Here is an 18499-nt window from a genome sequence, read left to right as displayed (position 1 = left end):
GTGGAATGCACTGCCTTATCAAACTGACTGCACTTCTCGGAGAAACCCAATCGCGTTCTTCCTCGCCTGCTCATGGAGGTGAAATTAAAGGACTGTTTCCTAACCCTTCGATACCCTTGTAGACCTTTCTGCTCCACGTTGTTCCACTCATTAATGGATTCACATCACCCCTTTTTCACATAACAACATTTTAATCCAAGGATTCAGGGATTTGATGTACCTCACGGTCCCTTGAGAAAACGCTGCTCAGCTTCGTTGTAGCTCATGGTTGTGTTTATTGTGAACTCAGTGATAAACCCTCCTATTATCTGATCTAGCCAATGGTCTATGGCCCATGCAACCTTATCTTGAGATGCCTCTAGCCTGCACACCAACACTGGAGTCCACACTATCGATTGATTAAGTTTGCACCTTCCCTGACTGTCAGCTAACCTCGCGATCCAACCATACAGTTTTAATGAGAAGGTCACGAAGAAGATCTTGTGGATCTCTGTATATATGTATCGATCCAGCCACCTCTGCTCAAATATCTTTGGGGTTTTGTTTTCATGTACCATGAACTCGTGTAGCTTCTGATCCAACCAATCTTCAATCTATATCTTCATAGGGTTCCAGCGTTCCGACATCAGACATCCCTTAGGCATATCATGGTCCTGGCAATGAAACCATTTGTTGGCTTATTGGGGCCTGAACTAGGTTTGGAAGAGTTTTAGACAAGAAAATCCCTCACTACCGGCCCTTTCGGCAACAATCTGTGGAGCGCAGACTGAAGTCTCACCCGAGGTAGTATGGAAGGGTGCTGGAACCAGGTTTTCGCACCCTAGGGATGTCTTGATGAGGTCTGGAGGGGTCTCAAACTGATTTGCATGCTCATGCTACTTTGCATAGCTATCTGACCTTCACGTAGATCTGTGATGAGGCACTTCCTAGATTCTTTATTATTATTACATTTATTATAGATCTGATCTAATTCTTAAGGTCTTTAATCAAGCATTCAACAGTTACAACCAGTACGTGCAACCATAAATCTTAAAGATATGCATAAAACCATAACATAAGCATAAACATATAGATCTGTGATCAGATGCACAATAATTCAGAAACACTTATCTTTATTAATGTCTTTGTTCTGTTACAATCCACTTCCTGCCTTGTGCACACAGTTGTAGGGGTCCACGCACACAGTTGCAGACTCTACTAGGCCTCTGCGCACACAGCTGCGAAGCCTCTATCTCCTACTATGACCCAAGACTCAGACTTATAGACTCAGATCTAATACCACATTTAGAACACCTTACTTTTTCTTAACATTACCAAAAGCTACCTTCTATACTTAGAGCCTCACTCTATTTATACATTCCCATGGTCCGCGGACCATGGGTAGGCCAACACATTCGAGATTAACTTACAATATTTCAGTGTGGACTACCCTTAGACTTGACCCATTACAATTCGTGCTTTGCACACTTTTCCGAGCCTTTACAATATTAATACCCAAAATCAGGGGCTTTAAGCCCCAAAACCATTACACAGGGCCTCCGCTACCCAACAAATGGCAATCACGAGGGATAAAATGGGAATGATTTCATTTTTATAGAAGCTTAAAACATGGGAAACTATGTTTGAAATTGGTTTCATTTTGACAAATGCTTGAAACATGGGAAACTACACTTGAAATGATTTTGTATGCCCCCACCATAATGACTCAATTCGAGGTACATTTCCCCCAAGCTTCATTTCTTTCAACTAAGTAGACTACCGGTTATTAACAAGTGGATGGAATGAAGGTTCATTTACGGAATGTGAAAGACTCTACTAGAAATTTACAATATCTAATCAAAGACTCTAATTCAAAGGGGAATTGTTCTATTTTTTAATGATCTTGACTCATGAAAAGAACTATGCTCAAGCCCTTGTTCCATTTTTTAACAAGCTTGATACAAGAAAAGGAACTTTGCTCAAAGGACCTTGATCATAGTTGCCAATATACAATGGAATCAAAGACGTTATCATGATATTGGAGAACAATTCTCTAGAAGGGATCCATATCAAATGATCCAATGGAAAGATCAGAATCCAATTTCCCCAGTAAATTATTCACCATATCACCTACTAGATCTAGGTCGAAAGAAGTTGAGTAGATAGTGAAAGGCTCATATTCATCAATAGGTACGTTAATGGGACAGGTTTCCACATAATCAACCTTTGGCAAGGAATATACCACTTGCATTTAAGACCATTCTAGGAAGTTGGTTGATTAGAAGTCAAATTAGGACCAGCAAATGAAAGTTCGTCAATAGTCACGATTCTTCCTTCATGTGGGAAACAAATCACATGAAAGAGTGAAGAGACAAGAGCTCCCATGACATAAACATAGTCACTCCCATGGAGTAAATTAAAATCCAAAGGGCCTTGGACTACCATCACATTGATATAGATAGTATTTCCTCCCAAAGTAATAGGTAACTTAGGAAGGATCCCTAACGGTTAATTAGTTCCTTTGTTAAAAGCCAATAGATTCTAGGTAACAAGAACAAGTTGCAGAGAATGTAAATCTTTCCAAGTAGTGGAGGACAAAATACTAACAGACACACCTTATTCTATGATTATGTTGGGTATGGGAACAATATAATCATGTACTATGACCTAGAAGGGCACATAATAAAAAATATGATATCCTGTCAGTCAATTCCAATCAAAGGAAGTGGCCATACTACTTGGAGGGAGTGTTGTGCAAATGAGATAATTTCCCCATTGTGCTATTGAAATGTGATCATTTATCTCCAGTGTTGTGGGAATGGGAGGATTTCCCCCCTATTTCGTTGGAATGGGAGAACTATTTCCCAATTCATTGAGCCTGAAGAAGTGAGAAGAACCTAATTGGTACGAATTTCACTCTCTTTAGGAAAGGTACGATCAACTAAAGGTGGAAATGAGTCAACCATTTCCTCAACCGATGGTTGGTCAGGAACGGAATCATGGGATTCATGTACAAATAGAGCGATATTGATTGGATTCAAATTATGGTCCATCACTTCATCAACTAGTGGAGGATTAGGAGAAGGATTTCGATAATGAGCTAGGAGATGAGGTTGAGATGTTGTAAGGTTTTCCAACACTTTTGAGGCTTCATCCATGTAAGGAAAAAGGTGAATAGGATGATTCTCTTCACATAACTTACAAGGAAATTTGAATTTACCCTTTTTCACATGGACCTTACTATCGCTAGTTGAGGATTTGTCATGAGCGTGATCTCCAGAAGATGACTACAAAGTCGAATGTGAGCCTATGGAACACACTTATAATACCTTGGGAATACCAGGAAAATCTCTAAGAAGGTGGTCACCCTTACATAACATGCAATGGAATTTAACTTTAGAGTGTTATTTGGATGATTTTTCCATACTAGTTGCATCCATTGCAATGGTTGCTTGGTTGCCCTGTTGCTTATTTTTCTTATTCTTATTCATCCTTTTCTTATTCTTCTTAGCTTCCTGGTTACTAGAATCAAGACTTTCACTAGGAGAAGAGGAAAAAAGTGACGAAGAAACAATAGATGAAGAAGGCAAAGGTTCAACTTTAGGATCAACATGAGGTTGATGTTTTTCAGCTAGAGGAGAAATAAGTTGAGAATTAGTTTGGACATTCAGAACCATAGAGGTCGAAAATAACCAAACTGGAAAACCAATGGTAAATTAAGGAAGGGACAATGTTTCCATATAAGGAGCTCCAATATTTCCAAAAAAAGAAAAAGAACTAGGATTCTTGTTAGAGAAGTTCCCTTGATCGGTAGACTCCTGAACTATTTCCATCAGTCTCAACCTAAGATCCACTAAGGATTTCTTCCACGGGGAGGATATTGTTCCGTGGTCAATTAATTGAGTTTAAAAATTAAAGTCCCAAACAAAATAAAGGGGTAAGTAGGCATAAAGGTTTACCAAGAAACCGTGAACTGCAATATACACCTTGGTGAACCAAGGATTTAACGTACGTGCAGGAAATCTCCTCGAATGTTGTCTTCAGTGTATCACAGTATACAAGGTGGCTGACTCGGTTACCTATGGATGGATAGAAACATATAGGGGACTCAAAAAATATACTCGACGATACATCGGTGTGTAGTTCATAGTAGTGTTGTCGAATGCGTAATTGTTCGATGAGAGTGTTCCCATATACTTTACATTTATGGAGCGTTGTTTAATATACTCAAAGGTATGTGGAGAACGATCCTATACACTCACATATGTGGAATCTGATTTCACCCTCGGGATGCAACTCTGGAAAAAAAACAACTCCTACATTTAATGACACCGGAACACGTCTCTAGCCTAAACCTACAAATGTTTATGTTAATGTTACAAATGCTCCTTAGGTTAATTGAGATGAATTTTAGAGTTTATCTTCAATTAGATTTTGATTTCAAGGCCCAAAATTTGATGTCACCTGAACACACTTATGATGCAACTAATATGAGAAAAATAACTCTTTTCAATTTCGATGAAAGTTATCTAGTGTAGGGAAGAGGTGTAAACAATGATGCAACAATCAAATATGCAACAAACAAGAGCTTCCTGAATCCTAACTATATCTTTCAATTTCACTATTTCAATTCAATTCAAAGAATTAAAAGATTCCAAACCATGCAATATGATCTATGCATGATTCCCCTGAAAACTATGAAAATGTGAAAATGATAATTCTAACTATGCATATGCCATCTATGCAAGGGAATAATTCAAAACATACACAAGAGGATTCCAATGAAATCAAATGTAAGATGAGATTTAATTAACAAAGGAATCAAATGGAAATTGGGTGAAAAATTCAAAAATCAAAAGATATGACACTCAAAGGTGATTAGCACTCATACACAATTCAACAAAAATGAAAGAAAAACACACAATTTCACACTAGGGAATTCTAATTTCACACACAAATCCCTATATGCAAATGCAAGCAATTTTCTTCTCAACAGACTTAATTTTTGAAATTAGGAATACTAAGATGCAAAATTTTAATCACTAATTCAAATGTACTTTTCAGAATGAGGAATAGAACAACAATTCATCCAAGCAACCAATGACCAAACGAAATTAGTTTGCAAGAGACCAAATGATAAGAACAAAGAAAAAAAACCTTAACAAAGGAAATTAAACACAAATGAAAACCAAATGGAGGCTTTAGAGAGACCATAAGCCACTCAAGACTTAGGGAAGGGCAGCTGGAAGTAAGTTGATCAAAGAGACACTAAAAAACAAGGGCAATGTTTTCCCAAAAACAGGGGCCAATGCTGGTACAGAAGAGGCAACAATGCTTTGCAAGGCTAGTACAAAGTGGGCCTAGGTGAGGTATAAGACTCTATCAGAGGCACTAGGGGAGTGTTTGTCCAAGGATAGAGGATTCCCGCACAAAAATTGAAAATGAGACTCAATGAAATGACTTTGTGGGTATTTTCATAGCTAGGTAAAGCAACAAAGGTTGATCAAAGAGGTTATCAAACAAAATGGACAAAGGAGCCACCAAGGGAATACATTGATCCCCAGCGGAGTCACTAATTTGTTATATGCGATTGACGATTGTCGGAAAACGTATATCCCCTAGGTTTGGTGGCTAACCTAGAATAACAGAGAGATAAGGAACTTAATTATTTCCTTAAAGTAAATAGATGAGAGAATGAAGACTACTTGGAATCCGTCACGAGCTTCACTCCTTCTTTAGCTTGAATGATCTAATTCCAACTCTGATTGCCAATATTGGAACCTACACAACCAGATAACACAAGACAAGAAACTACGAGATCTATGTAGTATAATATAAATACTCTATTCACTAGATCAACAAGGTATTGAAATACATGAAATAAAAACATCACATATAGGAAAACAGAGAATTCTTTACATTAATATAAATGGAAGGATTTTACAACCATAAATGGATGTTGATCTTGTAGAAGAGATCATCTACACTGACTTGTCCTTTCCTTGTCACAATGCGCACCTTCAATCACCCTAAATGCATGAAATTAAACTTCTCCCGGCAATATCATAAGGGTACAATCACTCTCCAAAAGGAAACCTCTTGCTTTTGGAAGGTTGTAAACATATAGAGGAGTGGGATAAGTTGGGAGTTCTTATCCAATTACAAATCTAAGATTTTAGATCCACCTTAGATGGGAGGATTATATCAATGGATAAGGGATGGAAACTCTAAGGTAGGGTAGGATAGGATCGAAACGTTTTGTCTAAGGTAAATGGTTGTAAAAAATTCTAGATGCTTCTGGAATAGAAGGCTTCCAGAATTTCTTTCTTTTTCCCAAGTGTCTAGAACCAATGCAGGTGAAAAGGGGAGAAACATGTAGGTGATCAAAGCAAGCCATAGTTGAGAAACCTGTAGGTGATCAGCGTAGGCTACAGTGCAAAAACCTATAGGTGAACAATGACTAACAAGAGGCCAGGTAGCGTTGGTCTTAAAACTAGCTGAGATGGCACAGTTTCAAGCAGAAACTTTGGGGAATGAAAGAGGCATGCTTAGGGCATGTACAAGATGATGATAAGGTGGAATAGGATGTTGATTGATCCCATTAGAAGGCCCATTGATTGGATGTGACAAAATGGCCTATAACAAATACACCAATGGATTCTCTAATGGAGAAACTCTCCCCTTGATGCCACCTGATGGTGTATGATTTTTAATCTTAGTTTCCATGAACTTATGTTGTACCTTATTGATACCTCTCCCCATTTTTAATATATCAAGACCTTAAAAAAAAAATGGATTTGACACCAATGAGAAATTTGATAATAAGTAGTACCTTTTGATACATTTTTCTAATATCAATGAATACTAATACTAGTTGTCTCTATGAATTGTACCAATTAAAATATACCAGTCATGTAGTTTAGAAAATTTCCATTTCATCATTTTCTAGTGAAAATTTAAACGACCCCTAAACATGTGCTACTCATTTTCTATGATGTGTTATTATTTTGCATGTAGTTACTCATGTTGATCACTCATTTCTCCTCTTATATCTTCCCATCAGCTCACCTAATTCTCTTCTATATAACATCTTGGCATATAGCCACGCTTGAAAGAACTGGACAACTACCTTCACTCCATTTTAAAAGCTTTATTGAAGAGATGAATGAGATATCACTCCGACCTTCTTCCTTAAGTACTCGAAATCCTCGCTATAAAGAGGGTTACTGAATATATCTACAATGTGTTCCTTAGTAACTATGTATTCCAATATGACAATATGATCAATCACTTGTTCATAAGGTAATGATATTTTATAATGGTTTTGTTTTTTTTAATGTAGAATATGGATCTTAGACATATTGATGGAGCTTTTCTTATAAGAAACAATGGCATTTGGTTGATCATATTTCACCTTCATGTATTTTAAAGTTTCCATCATCCATGAGATTTGAGTACAACATGCAATAATTATTATGTGCTCTCCTTTGGCTGGATAAGGAGATTAAGGTCTACTTCTTACTTAGTAATTCTACCAAAGAATTTCTTAGAATCAATGCATGACTACTTGTGTTCTTCCTATCAGCCACATTACCAACCCAATCAGTATCTATATACGTTGTTAAAAAGAATGTTTTGACTCGTGGGATAACATAATCCAAAATCCATGGTGGTCTTTAGATGTCTTAATATTGTCTTCATAGCTAGAAAATTTCTTTATTAGGATTGTATTGAAACCTTCCTACCAAACAAATAGACTGCATGATGTCTAGTCTTCATGTTGTGATAGATAACATGCTCCCAATTATTGACCTAAAAATGGTAGGATGGAATTTTGGTGACCTATCATCTTTACTGAGCATGCATATAGTAACCATATGGGTGCTAATAGGTGAACAATGTTGAAATATAAACTTCTTTATAATCCCCCCGAGGTATCTACTTTAGGAAATGAATGTGCCTTTTTATAATTGCACAATTTGTAAACCAAGGGAAAAGAATAAGTCCCCTAACATTGGAATCTAAAAGTCATCTTTACTTTTAGAAAAAAACGTTTTTCTTAGCAAATTTTCATCACTTCCAAAGATAATGTCATCAACATACACAATTATAACAAAAAAAAATCGGTTTCATATTTAATATACAAATTAGTGTTTGTTGTTCCTCTTTTGAAACCTTCTTGTCATAAGTACTTGTCTAATCTTGAATACCAACATCTCAGTGCTTGTTTCGACCCATACAATGCCTTTTCTAGTTGGAACGAGTCCTCTTAACTACCTGAAAATAGAATCCCTTAGCATACTCAACATATACTCACTCAAGCTCTCCACTTAGAAATGTTAATTCTACATCCATCTAGTAGAATTTGAATCGCTTACGACATACAAAATCTAAGAACATCCTTATTGTTTATTTCCTTGCAATTGACAAAAAAGTGTCTTCAAAATAAATTCCATAAACCTTAGTATAACCTTTACATATATTTTTGGACTTGTTTCTCATAACTTGAAAATATTCATTTAATCTATTCCTAAGGACCCATTTAGTTATTATTTGTTGGTCTAGGAACTACTTCCCATGTCTAATTTTTCTCTATTTCATCCAACTCTTCATTCATGGATTTTACCCAATTCTTTTATTTTATTTCTTTAGAAAATTCTTTGCATTATATCATAGGTAATAATGCAATATTTGCATGACTAGTAGTGCCTACAAATTTTATTCTAGTCTAAACTCTTACCCCTTTATCACAATGAATTTTATTGGGAAGGTGATTTTTTTTTCATAGACCTAGATGGAGTATTTGGTTGTGAGAGTTGCCTCTTCTTCCTCTTCCTCCTCATTTTCTTCACGACATCCATCTTCATGTTCAATTGTAATTTGGTTAAATGAACTATATATTTTTGGGCTTCTTCTCCCTATGAGTTATGGCTTCATCAACTCTCACACCAATGAAATCAAAAATTTTACATAGTATTTTACCGTAGTATCTATACCATTTATTCATATTGCATACCCTAAAAAAATACCTTCATAAGCTTTGGGATCAAATTTAAAAAGATTTTCGTCATTATTTTTAATATAAAATTTGCTACCGCAAACTTTATTCTTCAATTTTTTTTCCTTTCAGCAAGTGCTTTGAATACTTTAAACTTGATTATTTGAATATTTCTATGGAGGGAATCTTGTGGTTATTTACTGTTTGGAACTAATCCCACAATATCCATTTTTTGAATCAATGTTTTGAGTCTATATCAAGACTCATCATCAGGATAATACCTACAGAGAAGAGTGTGAGATGCAAGATATTTATGTGGAACGGAAGGAAATAAATGAATGGAAAAAATCTAACCAGCTAATAAATCTCCTTGTCGACTTCTTTTCCATTCATTTATTTCCTTCCATTGCATATAAATCTCTTGAATCTCATGCTCTTCTCTATAGGTATTATCTTGATGATGAGTCTTTTCATAGACTAAAAATGTCAATTCATAAAATGGATACTTTAAACTTGTCAAAAAATTCATAATTCTCCTTCAAAAATTCTACCCAAGTTAATCTAGAATAGTCATCGATTATCAAAATAAAATACCTCTCACCAATTGGAGTTTGTGTCCATGTGGATCCAAATATGTCCATATTAACTAATTATAGAGTCTTGGTCGATGACCCTTCCTTTGACTTAAATTTTACTCAAGCTTTCTTTCCAAGTTAACAAGATTTGCAGATTGCATTGCATGGATTTGAGTTTCTTGGCATGTCCCTACCACCTTCTTTCTCAACTTGACTAGGTGGTCACAATTTTTATGACCCAATATTCTATGCCAGGGTCAGCTTTCATCAAGATTTCCCAAAAAAAAACTTTTCATTTTATTCGTGAAGGATGTATACATTTCTTATATTTCTAACTTCCCTTGCTATAACTTTTCTAGTCGTTTCCTTCTTTATCTCACAATTTTAGAGTGAAAGGTAACATTAACTCCATGATCATACATATGAATCATACTAAATAAAGTGTGCTTAAGTCCATCAAAATAAAGAACATTTTTAACGCTACCATTTCCATTAAGCAAACTTATTGTGCCTTTCCTAATCACTTTTCCTAGTTCATCATTTCAAAAAACAACACTTCCACTCTTATTTCTGTTTAGAGATATGAACATGCTTTTATCACTAGTCATTTGTTTGGAGAACTCACTATCCACATATAATTGGCCTCCTTGGTTCTAAGAATATATAAAATTTCCACACTAGAAATAGTTATAAGAATGACAACATGGAATTTACACAAAAATTCCTAAAATCAATTTCATTCATGATACATTTAAAATTCATCGACAAGTGATCCAACCATGAGTATATTAGGAAATGAAGGATATCCACTAGAAAGTAGATCAATTGACTACAGAACCTAGTTAAAGACAACATATATTATCATCATTGGATGATGGTTAGGGTGGTTCATGATTGCTAGGTGGAGAAGCCATTGAAGTTGAAACCATGGTTAATATAAGAGGGAGGACTAGTGTGTGGTGTATAGATGAAGCCAACGTGGATGGATGGGATAGAAAAGCTGGTGGGGGTGAGTCACGATAAATACCCATGGTCTGTACCAAAAATGGAGTACCCTAGGGGAGGAAAGTGGTATCTGAAGAATTGTAGAAAGTCTTCCAAATGGTATACATTCCCTATAGATTCGTAATACAATGAGCCAACTTGCATACACTTTTATAAAATTTAAATTATTTAACCAAAATAAGGTAACTAAATTCACATATAAACAAGTCTTAATTTGACACATTATAACTAATAAGGGGTTGACATGTCCATCCTATATGGCCATGGATACTTTCCAAATGAATTTTCAATTTACAAAAACATTGAATATACATTGTGGTTATACCTAATCTAAAAGAACATTTGTATTACTAGAATCTATAATATGGACTAAAAATATGTGAAAAGTTTTGAAAGGAGAGATAATTTTAATTCAATGTGCCTGAGTGTGTTATAGACAAAATGCGTAGGGTGCTAGTGCTTGGGGTCTTCTATCAGGGCTAGAAACTGCAAATAACATATAACAAGTTATATATATATGTGTGTGTGTGTGTGTGTGTGCGTGTGTGTGTATAGATATTATCATGATACTACACTCCTCTATATACCTCTTATGTATGCTAGCCTCAGGTACTCCACAATAATTTTGCCCACAGCTTGAACATTCATGGGCCTCATAAAAGGATATGTGTGGCCTCTATTGGAAAAAATATTCGTAGGGGTAGAAGGTCTGATCCTTCCCCCAAAATCACCTTTATCTTTCTCCTCATGATTTAAGACTACAAAGATGTTATGCTGCAGCAGGTTAGGAATTAGAGTTGATATAGGTATTTGTGTCTTTCTAATATTCGAAGAAAATGAATGATGCTAAAAAGGGGGTTGGAATTCTTCCTAAGAGGATTAGGACCTAGTGCTGAGTCACACCCATCATTCTATTTATCTTGTGTAGGCCCTTGACACACCCATCACAATTCTCCATTGTTAGATTAGTTGACATGGAGACTTAACGAGAACTATAACCATCATTTCCTAACAAGATACAATGATATTCCCCTATTATTATATGTATTTTTTCAGAATACCATCGACTACATATGCATTGAATAGTTTATAAATGCTTGGAAGGTGTTATCACTCCACAAAAATGTCTATCTTCTAAAGTAGTTGGTATAATTGGTTTATTGTCTCATTAAAGATTTCTATTAACTATTACTGAGAAATGTTTAAGTCTCTAACTCGGTCTATGTTTAGACCTATTCTATAATAATAAAACATTTTATCCTTGTAATAAAATATATTAGATAACAACCCTATGGCATTTGAAATGGATGTTACAACTATATATAGAGAAGTGCATATAGAAAATTGAGGGGGTTTCTAATATTTCAAAGGTAATGAATGAGGTTCCTTAGATAAATAAAACTCCAATCAATATTAATGTTATTTTCTTTCCAATTATTACAATTTTAAATGTTAATGAACAAAAATAAATATTGGCAAATTGAAATCACAATGTACAACTTTAAGCACAATGTCATAATAAAGCCCTTTTGTGTTTCCAATATTAGAGAGCATTTTTTTGTATATCTAGATATTTTCAAGTAGATAATATATTACCATGAAACTATCAATGGCTAGGGAGAAAAACCATTTCATTTCATTACATGTACATTTTGGTAGATACTCACTCACAAATATCAACAACCTATAGGAGGTAGCCAAAGAAAGAAATACTTTTGAGTTGGGGCATTCTCATGAAATGAAAGGACATGTGTCACACACTTAATGGGAACATGATAATTTTAACCATGGTTAAACAAAACTAAAACAAGTGTGTAAATCTAGTAGTCCTATGTCACCTGTAGGAAAGGTCATTAAAATATTCTATGTATTGATATGCCATATATATGAATATTTGGGGTGTTAATTGATTTATTATAATATCCCCATGGAATTGAAATGTATCACCAACCCCCCTCTTAACATGAATAAATTTACATAGGTTCTTCACTTCTTTAATAAAAAATATACCTCACTACTAAGAGAAAATACTTAAGGAAAGGCACTACACATTCCACATCTAGTGGACCACTTCCAACTAGACCTTCCTAGTAAAAGGAAACAAGAAAAGTATACCCTTTATATTATAATAACATTACCCTTTGGAAATTAATTTTGGCATAGTTATTTAGGATAATATTACAATTAAATAAATGGCCTTTTCTTGGTATTTTGTTAGAAAAATAATTATAAGGAAAATTTTGGGGTATGACATGAATGGTGTCTAATTTGAATTAATTGGTGTTTCTTATACCCTTGATTTTCTAGGGATGTTGTGTGAGGTATGTAGAAAGTGCAACTAATTTGGGGGATATACCACAAGACATAATACATGAAACTCAAGGCACTCAATTGCTTAAACTAGCCCATAAGATGCTCATACATAGAGGACCACACACATGGCACAATACATGCAATTAATTTGAAATATTACTATATTGTGGCATATCCATGGAGGATAAACTTGTGGAGACACTATCTACCATTGTTGGATGTGTATATATAATTGTTTGATGGATTTCGGCATGGTTACTACTAATTCTCACTTGGCATGTATTCATTCCTCAAAGTGTGTGTAGATTCCAAGGAACATCTGTAAGATTTTATGATTAGACATGCATTCATGTATTTTTTAATCATGGTAGTTACATTGTGTCCAAGCTAAACGTTTTGGGGTTTCTAAAGCTGAGCCATTAGGAACACATGCTTGTTTTCAAGAATGGATGTGAGTTCTTGTGGGAGCACATTTTTGGTGACCCCATTGCTACTTTTGTGACTAACATCTTCATGTGACTATCATTATGGCTTACAATATCTACATACTAGATAAAATATATTTTATTCCCTTCCACTACTCTCTACCACCACTTTGTAAGTATTCTCTAGTTTTCTCAAACATTGTAAGTATTCTCTACTCTATTTTCAAATTGAATCATGCATTACTCAACTATATTACTACATAAATTATGCACTATAATGCACCAATACAAAATTTATAATCATATGACCACAACAAATAAGAAATATCCCAAATTCAATAATAATAAAAATCTTATTTTAAAAATATTTTGATTAAATTTTTTATCACAAATATAAATATGTGTGTGTGTGTGTGTGTGTGTGTGTGTGTGTGTGTGTGTGTGTGTTTGTGTGTGCATGTGTGTGACTTTATTATGTACATCTCTAAAGAATAAAAATATATAAACAAATTGTAAATAGGAAAAACCTTGGATAAAGCATTCAAAATTGAAACATGGTCTCCATTTAAGTTTCTAATACTAAAGCCATGTTAAAAGAAATCTTATAGCATCTCATCCAGTCTAGGGGAGAGGCACTCTACAACCCTTATGGGGGAAATAGAGAGATGGAGGGGGGATATAGTGGGAGAGATATAAGGAGAGAGGGAGGGAGATAGTGATAGTGTTATAGGGAAGAGAGAGACAAAGATACATATAGATAGATAGAGAGAGAGATATATGGGGGAGGCAGACTTAAGGAGGTAGGAGAGAAAGGGAGATAGATGAAGGAGGAGAGAGAGGACTTGAGAGAGAGAAATAGAGAGGGAGGGAGAGAGAGATGGAGTTTTCAAGGAGAAAGAGGGAGGGAAGAAGAAATATATATAGATATAAATTTGGAGAGTGACTGACAAAGGAGAAATCGAGAGAGATTGAGGGAGAGAGAGGAGAGAGATGTAAGAGAGATAGAAGGGGAAGAGAGAGATGGAAAGAGAGGAAGAGGGAGGGAGAGAGAGATAGATATATATGGATAGAGTGTGAATGTGCATGTTTGGAGGGTGAGATAGAGATAAAAATAAGAAGAGATGGTGGGATATACATACATAAATGGAGGGGGGAGATAGGGAGGAAGAAAGAGACAAAGAGAGGGAGGAAGGGGGAGATATATAGATATGGAGAGAGAGTATGTTTGTGTATTCTATCGGCTAGGATAGTGAGACAAATAAGGAAAAATGGGGGGACATATAGATATAAATGGTGGGGAATAGATAAGGAAGAAGTGAGTGACAAAGAGAGGGAGGGAAACGTGGAGAGAGAGAGAGAGAGAGAGAGAGAGAGAGAGAGAGAGATGGTGGAGAGAGGTATGGGGAGAGAGAGGGAGATGGGGGAGAGAGAGAAGGAGAGAGGGAGGGATACAAACATAAATATGGATGAGGGAGGGAGAGGGAAGATGAAAGAGACACACATAGACAAATACAGATATTATATAGTATTATATAATATCAAACATTATAAACCATAAAGGAAGAGGAATTAAGGATTTTACCAAAGGTAAAAGAAGTTGGATTTAGAACGTTGTGAATATTTTGGATTTTCACTAAAATAGATGCATTCATTTTATTGCAGATGTTGATTCCTAATCCTATTTTGTTGATTAGAATAGATTCATTTCTTTTTTCAATTTTTTATTTCTAATATTATTTTATTTATTGCACAGACATTCTTAATCCTATATTATTGATTGCACTAGATGTATTAATTTTAGTGTAGTTGTTGATTTCTAATCTTATTTGATTTCTTGCACTAGATGCATTGATTTCAGTGTCCATGATGCTTTATAACCCTATTTGATTGACTAGGCTAGATGTATTGATTTCATTGTAGATGTTTATTTTTAATCCTATTTCATTCCTTGCATTAGATGAATTGATCTCATTATAGAGGTTGACTTCCAATCCTATTTGTTGCTTGCAATAGATGCACTGATTCAAGTGTAGATGTTGATTTTTTATTTCATGTAACCAAATGTATGATGTACATTTGTGGTGAAGTAAAATTATGAGTGCAGACACAAACAATTCCTCTAGCCCGATAATGGGTCTATCCACAACTGATACATTCTATGGAATATTTCCTTAGGTTAGAACCAATTAAGAGGGCCTACTTCTTAGTACACTTATCCCATTTGATGATGACCTTGCTCGATCGCTCCAACTATCTCTCGTTTCCTTCTTGAAACACCTGAAACTAGCAAACAGCAACAAACAACAACCATGATAATAGAAAGATTGTAATTCAACCTACTTAACAAGTCAAGAAGCATTAAGCCATAAACATGTAAGATGACACATTGTAGGAAATAAATTGATAGTTTCACATATATTGAATCGAGAAGAGATTACAACCATTTTCTTGACATTGTTGTTCTCCTCTGACAAAACTAGGTTCCCACACACATCCGTTAGCATTCCATGATGGCCTCAACAGTGATAGTTTTAAGGATTTCCATTTAGGCTTCACACTAAACCAAATTCACACTTTTCCCTCACACAATTAGAGAGCTAAAACTATGAATACCTTGTTGTTTAGTCCAAACTTAATTAACACTAGCACACCAACATTAACACTTCAACACTAACACTAGCTTTTGCTTGGGAAAAATGGAGGTTTATATAGCATGAATGGATGAGAGATGGTTCCTTTTCTAAATGGAGAAGGACTTATTTCTTGAGGTATTTCAATCCTTATATGGGAAAGGAGCCCAAAATGACATCCTCGACTCCATCCGGCCAAATAATTTACCAGACTTCCATTACAAAGCTTCTAAAGTTGGAAGTCTGGTAAATGCTTTGGCCGGATGGAGTCAAGGATGTCAGTTTGGGCTCCTTTCCCCTATAAGGATGGAACTACCTCAAGAGATAAGGCCTTCTCCCATGAGAAGAGGAACCATCTCTCATCCATTCATGCTATATAAACCTCCATTTTTCCCATGCACAAGCTAGTGTTAGTGTTGAAGTGTTAATGTTGGTGTGCTAGTGCTAATTAAGTTTCGAGTAAACAACAAACTATTCATAGTTGTAGCTCTCTAGTTTTGTGAGAGAGAAGTGTGAATTTGGTTTAGTTTGAAGCCTAAATGGAAGAGCCTTAAAACTATCATTGTGGAGGCCATCATGGAATGCTAACAGAAGTATATGGGAACTTGGTTTTGTCGGAGGAGAACAACAACATCAAGACAATGGTTGTAATATCTTCTTGATTCAATATATATGCAACTACTGACTGATTTCCTACATAATGTGTCATCTTACATGTTTATGACTTAATGCTTCTTGACTTGTTAAGTAGGTTGAATTACAATTTTTCTATTATCATGGTTGTTCTTTGTTGTTGTTTACTTGTTTCAGGTGTTTGAAGAAGGAAACGAGAGATAGCTGGAGCGAGCGAGCAAGGTCATCATCAAACGAGATAAGAGTAATAAGAGGTAGGCCCTCTCAATTGCTTCTAACATAACGAAATATTCCATAGAATGTATTAGTTGTGGCTAGACCCAGTATCGGGCTAGAGGAATTGTTTGTGTCCACACTGATAATTTTATTTCACCACAAATTGGAGACTCCGCTATGGACAGTGTTAATCCATGCATATCAGTGCGAGGAGGACAAGGGTCATTAGCACCAGTCTTGTAAACTGGGAAAAACGGAAGATTTTTGGGAAATGGTGCAAAAGGGAATTGTTATGCTCATGAAGAGCGACATAATGGTAGTTTCTTCATGAAGGGAAAGCATGTAGGGTTCACTGTAGAGGTCCTCTAGGGTCAAGGAATGGGGAGTACAAGGAGAGTGACAAAATGTTGTGTAACAAATGCCCCCTAAAGCATGAAGGCTAAACTAGAGTGAGGGATGAAATGCTTTATGAATCAGTGCAGGGAACTGGAGTCTGTCATTAGAAAACTTGCAAGCAAGTACAAATACACATACATAACTGAAAACTTTGTCAAATGATACATGAATTATGGCATGGATGCAGCCATCAAGAGAATGATCATGTAAATGGATCCAAGCATGGGTGCAACCATTCGATGAAGAGGATCATATCGAAACTAAGGTATGGTCGCAGCCATCCAATAATGAGAAGGTTCACATATGATAAATAATGGTATAGTCGCAGCCATCCATATGAAAGAGACATGTATATAACCATAATCATGTCACATCACTTCGCAACCTGGACTTTTGTGATCTAAGCCCAGGGTCTTACGCTCCAACACGACCCGATCAAAGTACAAATTCCAACATGTGAATAGATGTGTTGACATCGAACATGCTAGAAAATTGCTTGATTACCAGTCAATGATGTAAATTGTTAAAAAGTGTGAGAGAAACCACCAGTAATAACAATGGTCCTCAAGGTACTATCAGAACAATCCACAGAATGTGAATAGAGGAACTGAAGTCAAACAGCCATGAAATCACTCGATCGAAAGTCAATGATTTGAACTTTTCGTCAAGTGGGAAGAACTTTCCATTAGGGCATGCAAGCTCTAAGGTACTATAAGGGAGTCTCTCGGTCAACTTCCCAGATAATGAGTTGAAGTTGACAGGAAGCGACCATTTCCAAGGAGGGCTGTAATGTATCCCACATCATCGACACAAGACAAAAGGATGCAAAATGATTTTCGATGATATAGAGAATCAGAGGTAAGTGTAACTATAGAAGGACAACTCTTGAACATATTAGCGACACGACTGGAAGTTTGGCATCTTTCTAATCCATAGGATCGGTGGTCATGATGACATGGCAGAGATAAAATTGAAGGCAAAAAACAAACGGGCCAACCCATGGAGGTCAATAGTACAAACGAGGATATCCCATCCTGAAACAAAGTAGAAAGTGTCATGTTCAAGAGTGAGCTACCGACACAACTGATTAGTTTTCGAAATTTCCCCCAACCATTTCTGGAAGGTACCCCAATTATTTTTAATTGCAAGCTTGAAGGGGATAGCATGTTCTTGCATCGTAAGTTCATCCTTCGGATGAATCCGACCTAGTAATTTTAACGATCCCTAGGAAGGAGAATCTCATGCTCGTCATGGTGACAAATCCGATGTCATTTAACATTTTAATGAGTCCAACAAAGGTGTAACTAGGTATATTTTTTATGTTTAGAG

The sequence above is a fragment of the Pinus tabuliformis genome, chromosome 4_2, assembly GCF_031772625.1.
Source record: "Pinus tabuliformis cultivar Carrire ecotype Pingquan chromosome 4_2, CPIR1, whole genome shotgun sequence".
Classification (NCBI taxonomy): Eukaryota; Viridiplantae; Streptophyta; class Pinopsida; order Pinales; family Pinaceae; genus Pinus; species Pinus tabuliformis.
The sequence above is the reverse complement of the archived record's forward strand: the minus strand, read 5'-3'. Positions refer to the sequence as shown.